This window comes from Triticum dicoccoides, chromosome 7A (assembly GCF_002162155.2).
Source record: "Triticum dicoccoides isolate Atlit2015 ecotype Zavitan chromosome 7A, WEW_v2.0, whole genome shotgun sequence".
Taxonomy (NCBI): Eukaryota; Viridiplantae; Streptophyta; class Magnoliopsida; order Poales; family Poaceae; genus Triticum; species Triticum dicoccoides.
This window is the reverse complement of record NC_041392.1, coordinates 617,329,584-617,336,446: the sequence shown is the minus strand read 5'-3', so window position 1 is coordinate 617,336,446 and position 6,863 is coordinate 617,329,584.

The window sequence follows — 6,863 nt, the reverse complement described above, 5'->3', positions numbered from 1 at the left end:
GGTTTACATCAGGTTTGGTACACAGCATGGCATACATAATAGACCCTATGGCTGAGGCATAGGGGATGACACTCATCTCTTCTATATCTTCTGTCGTGGTCGGGCATTGAGTCGTGCTCAATCGCACACCTTGCAATACAGGAAAGAACCACTTCTTGGACTGATCCATATTGAACTTCTTCAATATCTTGTTAAGGTACGTACTTTGTGAAAGACCGATGAGGCGTCTCGATCTATCTCTATAGATCTTGATGCCTAATATATAAGCAGCTTCTCCAAGGTCCTTCATTGAAAAACACTTGTTTAAATAGGCCTTTATGCTTTCCAAGAATTCTATATCATTTCCCATCAACAGTATATCATCCACATATAATATGAGAAATGCTACAGAGCCCCACCTTCCAGGGTTTTTTTTGTCCCACCTCCCATGGTTTTTTTGATACCTCGTCCCACCTCACACTGAGCCGCCACGAACCGCAAAAACCGCCTACCTTAGCCAAATCAACAAATCTCTCTCATTAATGCAATTTTCTTTAGGAAACAAATAATAGATTCTTTCCTACCTTAGCCAAATCAAAGGATCTCTCCCATTAATGCATTTTACTTTAGCAAACAAATAATAGATTCTTTCCTACCTTAGCCAAATCAATGGATCTCTCTCATTAATGCAATTTGCTATAGGAAACAAATAATAGATTTTCAGGAAACAAATAATCTCTAATCTCTTATCTCTAATCTCTATCTCTAATCTCTATCTCTAATCTCTAATCCCTAATCTCTAATATCTAATCTCTAATCTCTAATAATAATAATAATCTCTATCTCTACTCCTAATGGACTAGTTCGTTGAATAGTCCGGTTTATTTTCGTCTCACATCCCACCACCATATCTACTCACGTTAATTTTTTTTACCCTCACAATAAAAAGTTTCCTAACCTTTTTAAAGTTTCCTAACTAGACACGTTATAAACGGGCAGGAACTGATAGCACGTTACCAATCAATAAAATTTAGTTTCATGACAATCAATTCCAAATCCTAATTTTCCTAATACGTCGATCTTTCTCAAATTCTAATAAGCCCTCTTCCTCTTTCCTTTTTCACCGCTCCACCTAGAAAAAAAGACCCATCAATCACGCAACCCCTCCCTGCCTCTCCCCAACTCCCCAAGCGACATCCTCTCTCCCCTCCCTGCCGTCCCCCAAGACGCCCTCGTCGGCACACTCTTCATCGGAGCGCCGTCCGCTGGAAGCCGGAGTCGGGAAGGAGAGCAGCCACCAGCGGGGGAGACCACAAGGGGAGGTGTTGGTTCTTCCTCCGATTGATGCATCCGCTCGTGGGGGCATTGCTGGTGGGGGGCGACGAGCGATGTTGGTGGTCGTGCTAGGGCCCGGCGGCATGGGCGGGCGCGCTGGAACTGGTTGTGTCGATGGCGTCGTTATCGCCGGAGACCACGTTCGTGTGGGCGCTGGCCAGCGTCGGGTGCGTGGCCGGGTAGGTGCGCGTGCCTCTCGACGGTCTGCTCGACCCGGCCGGGTCGGCGGCTGTACGGCTTCGATGTGCTGCGCACTGCAAAGGGCTTCCGTCGCTCGACGAGGTCATCCAGCGATACGGCTAAATTTTCTATGACTGTTTGGTTAAATTTGCAGGTCGGACAAGCTTGTTGGCCACATTGGGTAGATGCCGCCCTCTGCTGAGATTGTTCACACCATGGATGAGATCTCCAACACTGTAAATGTAACTTCTTTAGTTACGTTCCTCCAAGCTTGTCGCCCTCGCCCCCCCTCTTTGAGGTAGCCGTCCGCTGCTCATCTCGGTGGCGTCAGGCGCGGCCGTACCCACCATGGCATCAGCGTGGCCCTCCCTGCAAGGAGCAGCGCCTCCTTGGTACGATCGCGACGCTGATTCAGCCGGATCGGCGGGGGTTAGTAGGCTCACAGGCTGGCGTTTCCTCGGATGCATCGATGTTCTAATCATGATGGCATGACCATAGATCGTATGAGTCTAGAAGACTTTGGGGGGGCTCATCTGCGTGGATGGTTGTGGCTGGGCACACAATCCATTAATAAGCCTTCAAATTTTCACACAGAATTGCATTTTTTTCTTTTTAATTTTTTTAGATTGCTTGCGTTGGCAAATGGAAGAAAGACTCAGCCTGTGCGTTGCTACGGGATGGAGAGAGGAGTGGATGGGCTTCACCATGGCATGGAGGGGTGGTTCCTAGGAGAGATGGGATCGACGATGCTGTGGCGAGGAGATGAGATGCAGTGATAACCGATGATTGGCTGGCTATGCGGGAATAGTAGGAGGCAGCTATGTGGTGAGTGAGCAGAGGACTACTTTTTTCTCCGTCAAGAAAAGAAGAAAGGAACAGTTTCTATGCGGTGACATCAATGTCACGTAGTCTAGCAAGTTATTTTTAGGAAAACATCAACCGAATGATCTATAGGTAGCCTACAATTTAAAGATCACTAAAATCAGGATGTGACTTACATTGTACCACACGAATGAAGCTAAAAACAATATTCCTCACATACGTAAATATTTTAAACACATCAAGTAGATCTTAGTTCGTAAAAGATAATTAGTTGGATGACTGCTCTGTGTGTACACATCATTCTATTAAGGTTTTTTTTATCAACTTACATTACAAGTGGAGTGGATTTTCAATTACTTTTACGGGCTATCATTTCTATCAATCATAGCCCGTAGTAACTTAAGCCAACTGCATAATGACCTTCATATGGTTTCGCCATTGTTTTTTCTCCCGTTGTGCTTGCGTGTTCAATCTTGTTATTATTGCATCTTGTGGTCTACTCTGATAGGTCATGTTTGTTTGTAGGGTGACAGTTTATACATCTAGGGAACTAGGGCAATTTGGACATGTGATATTTCCTCGAGTAAGCAAACTTCTTTTGTATGGCCCAGCATGATGATCAACACCCATCTGGTTTTATATGGTGCCACTTTTGTTGTATACAACAAGCAACTATTCATTTTGTGTGCCTTGCAACAACATCATAATCTCATTAAACCTGCAATAGATCACACATTTAGTACATTTCAATTTCTAATTAGTCTAGACCGTGAAGTATCTGCTTTTTTTAACATAACAGGGTTATCTGATCATATAATCTATCACAAGTAGTAAGGGTGGGTAGATGAGCAAATTTTCCCAGATGGCAAGATATCTATACAAATTATGGAACTTGAATCTGAACATTGGAGAAGTGGACAGTGGACGAGACTACCACTGTTATATATAATTATAGTGATATTCAAAGCTATATTTTTGTCTTAATGTAAAGTTTATCGCAGACAGACATCCACCCAGAAACACACACATGAGACATGACACACACACTTCCTTTTGGATTTGCCGGTTCTATGTTACCTCAGGAGCACAAAACTTGAGTAATTATAGCAAAATAATTCAAGGATGAGACTACGAACCAACCTGTGGGTGGATGGTTAGAGGTACTGTGGTATCTCCAGTCCATCGGGGTTCAAATCCTGGTGCTCGCATTTATTCCTGGATTTATTTTAAGATTTCCGGTTATGCGCATTCAGTGGGAGGAGACGTTCCCGTCGACGACGAGGTGCCTACGGACTTCGTAAATTTCAAAATGATACGCCAACTCAGTCTTTCGGAGGTGCTCATAGGGGTAGGGTGTGCGTGTGTGCGTTCATAGGGGTAAGTGTGTGCGCGTGTATATGAGCGCTTGTGTTTGCACTGATGTTCAAAAAAATTTGAAGGACGAGACTACTGGACAGTGCAGAATACCTCTTTATTCCCATATAAAGGACACATATTCCTTGCGACTGTCTTTTCATATACCATGATATGTTCCAATTTGCCAAAGAGTTGGCAAGGTACCGGCCCAAAATCATGTGCATTATGAGCACCCCTATTCCTAGCTGCTAATCTGGATCTTAATAATTAATGCTCATACCTTGTTAGACCAAAAGAAGCAATACTTCCATTGATAAACTAAACGACTCATGGCATGTGGACTAATGGACATGTCTTTTAATCCAAGGCATGGAGAACTCGGTACATGTCGAGGAAGAGGAACATAATGCCGGAGGAAGGCAATAACAAGTATCAGCTCAAGGAGTTTTGGATGGAGACGATTGGCCAAATCTTGCTTGTAGCTTTTTTTGTGGGAAAGTCTTTGACTCCATATTCTTGGGCTAAGTTATGTTTGCATCTCCGTTTTGGATTAAATCAATTGAACCTACTAAAAAATTCCTTTGAAACTGTGACATTAGCAGGCGCGACAAGAACAATGATGGGATGCTCACTGGAGATGGGGTCAAAAAGGTGAACACGCCAATGATGCATAGATATATGTATGAATTGTACATGTACACACAAAACATACTGTGATAAGTATCTCATGCCAAGCTTTAGTTTCGGTAAGAGGTTTTGTTGCCCGTAGCAACGCATGACCATTTAACTAGGTGTAATCCAAAATAAATAAATTAAAAGCTCGTAGCAACGCACCGGCATTTAGAGCATGGTTAATAGTATAGCCAACTGCTGGCTATAAGCCATTGCCATGTCATCTATAGCCCATCTTATAGCCAATATGTACAATAGTTGATTAGAAGAGTGTACTACTTTTTTATTATATGGCCCACCTTTCACTCTCACAAAGTGCCTAGGAGCACGTGCTAGAGCCGACTCTTCACCAAGAGCCCGCTTCCCTTCTCTCTCTTCTTCTCTTTCCTCCAACTAAGCAAGAATATACTAGTTTATTTCTTATAGCCAGCTGACTCAGCTCTTATTAGCAGGAAACAACTAGCAGAAAGAAAGATGAACGCACTTTCACTCCTTGCTCTTCAGCACGTACTCACACGAGGGACTCTCAAATCTCTATTTCAGACCATAATCTTTCGATCCCTTTACCGAAGTGATTGATAGCAGGGCTCCAAAATCATAGGGCTTCTTTTATTTTTAGTGTGAACTCACTTCTATTCTATATCAAGATAGGGGCTTCAGTACTTGGCTGACCGCCCGGTGGAAGACCTGGTTCTACCACACAAGGGCAGCTTTCGTAGTCCAGGATTATTTTCCTCATATGTAATTTCACCTCTATGTAGAAATGTCCGATCTTATTCCAAAATAGAAGGTCTTCATGAAGGTCTGTTGCTCTTAGCTAGTATAGTAGTAGTCGAGCACGCAGCACCGGACGGAGACCTGGGAATTCGGAAGCGAGACCGTAATTACTCACTCTTGACCCACCCAGCAAGCAAGCTGTACCACAACGGTTCCGGCCCAGTCTACCTCAAGAAAAAAAGTGGTTCCTGCCCCGTCCAATCACACACGAATCTGCAGGTGGAAAATAAAAGGTTTTCGTCAGCCTGCCCCGCAGTCCGGGTCGGCTGGTCAAACATGGGAGGACCCACGCTGCGCGTTTCGGGGGACACCACAACCAAGGTGGGACCCGCACCCGGGCGCACGGCGCGCGCTACGGTGGTCTACGCCGCACTCAATGCCACTGTTCCGTACATGCTCGTATTTTTCGTGAATACGTACTGGTATAGTACTTCCTTCGTTTTAAATTACTCGTTGCGAAAATAGATGCATGTAGAATTAAAATACATCTAGATACATCCATACCTGTGACAAATAATTCGGAACGGAGGAAGTAGTACTATGATCTTCGTGATGGGTAGCACGTACGTGCTCGCTCGTATTCTAACACATTCGGGCATTGCTCCAAACTGCCCATCTTCTTTAGTTAAAAGATTTTTGCGTCTGGAGTGACGCTGCATGTCAGCATGTGTAATAACGACTTGCCGACTATCCTCTCTGGAGCATTCTTGTTGCCAATCATCCGTCCAGTTAAGTCAAGACCCCGAGTCGCAACTTCGCGGCCGTGCAATCTGTTCTTCCACCGCCGTCGCTCGATTATTTCCCTCGCGTGTTCGTTGTCGTGTGCTGTCCGAGCGAGCAGTTGCGCCGATGTGTTCACTCGTTCTTGCCGGCCCCGAAATAACATTCGCAAGATCGAGCAGGAGTGCTCATTTTTATCACCGTGGGCCGTGTTCATACAGATCCAGCCCACCGGGTGGAAAATAAATCTCGTAGCGTTCTCCTGTCGCCGTCGCAAGCCCGACACGCACTAGGCAGTGAGCACGTCAGCGGCACAATTGTCTAGTTCTCCTTGCGCCGTTTTTCAGGGGTCGTGTCTACAAGTGGCAGGGATTAGCTACACCATTTTGGGGGGTTAAGTAAAGTACGGATTAGGAGTCCCGTCGCCCTCCCAACGTACGTACAGTACAACGTCCTTGCCTTAACCGTCAATGATCCTCCTGATAATTCCGGCCGCATCGCTGGCTAAGCACAGCAGGCTGTACTGCTAATATCTGAATCTGACGGTGTAATCTGGAGTAGCGCTGCAAATCCATCTGCTCGATCGCAGCTTCGGCAAACGCGAGTCGGCGTGTTCCGCGTGACCGTCACTCCTGACGCATCGAGTTCTGCGTGCTTGGCTTGGCCCGATATTTTTGTGGCCTCCGCACCTTGCGACGGAAAGTCGCACCGCTTTCAACTGACGAAAGTGCATGGGGCACGCGGGCAGGAAAAAAAGGGATTTGCGAAGCCACCGTGGTTGCGCTCGTGTGAGTAATGTGTGCGAGTATGGGCGTCCCCGTTCACACGGGTGTCTGCAGGGCAGAATGATCGCGGAACATTGCCGCGGACCAGGAGAGCTGCGGCGAGGGGGCCACGTGGCACCACGGCTTTGGGACCCATCGCTGGCCATGATGTCCACTGTGTCTGTCCTGTCTCCCTGCTTGTACAAAACGATACTCCTCCGGTTTTTTTTTACTCTGCATATTAGAAATTTCTGGAAT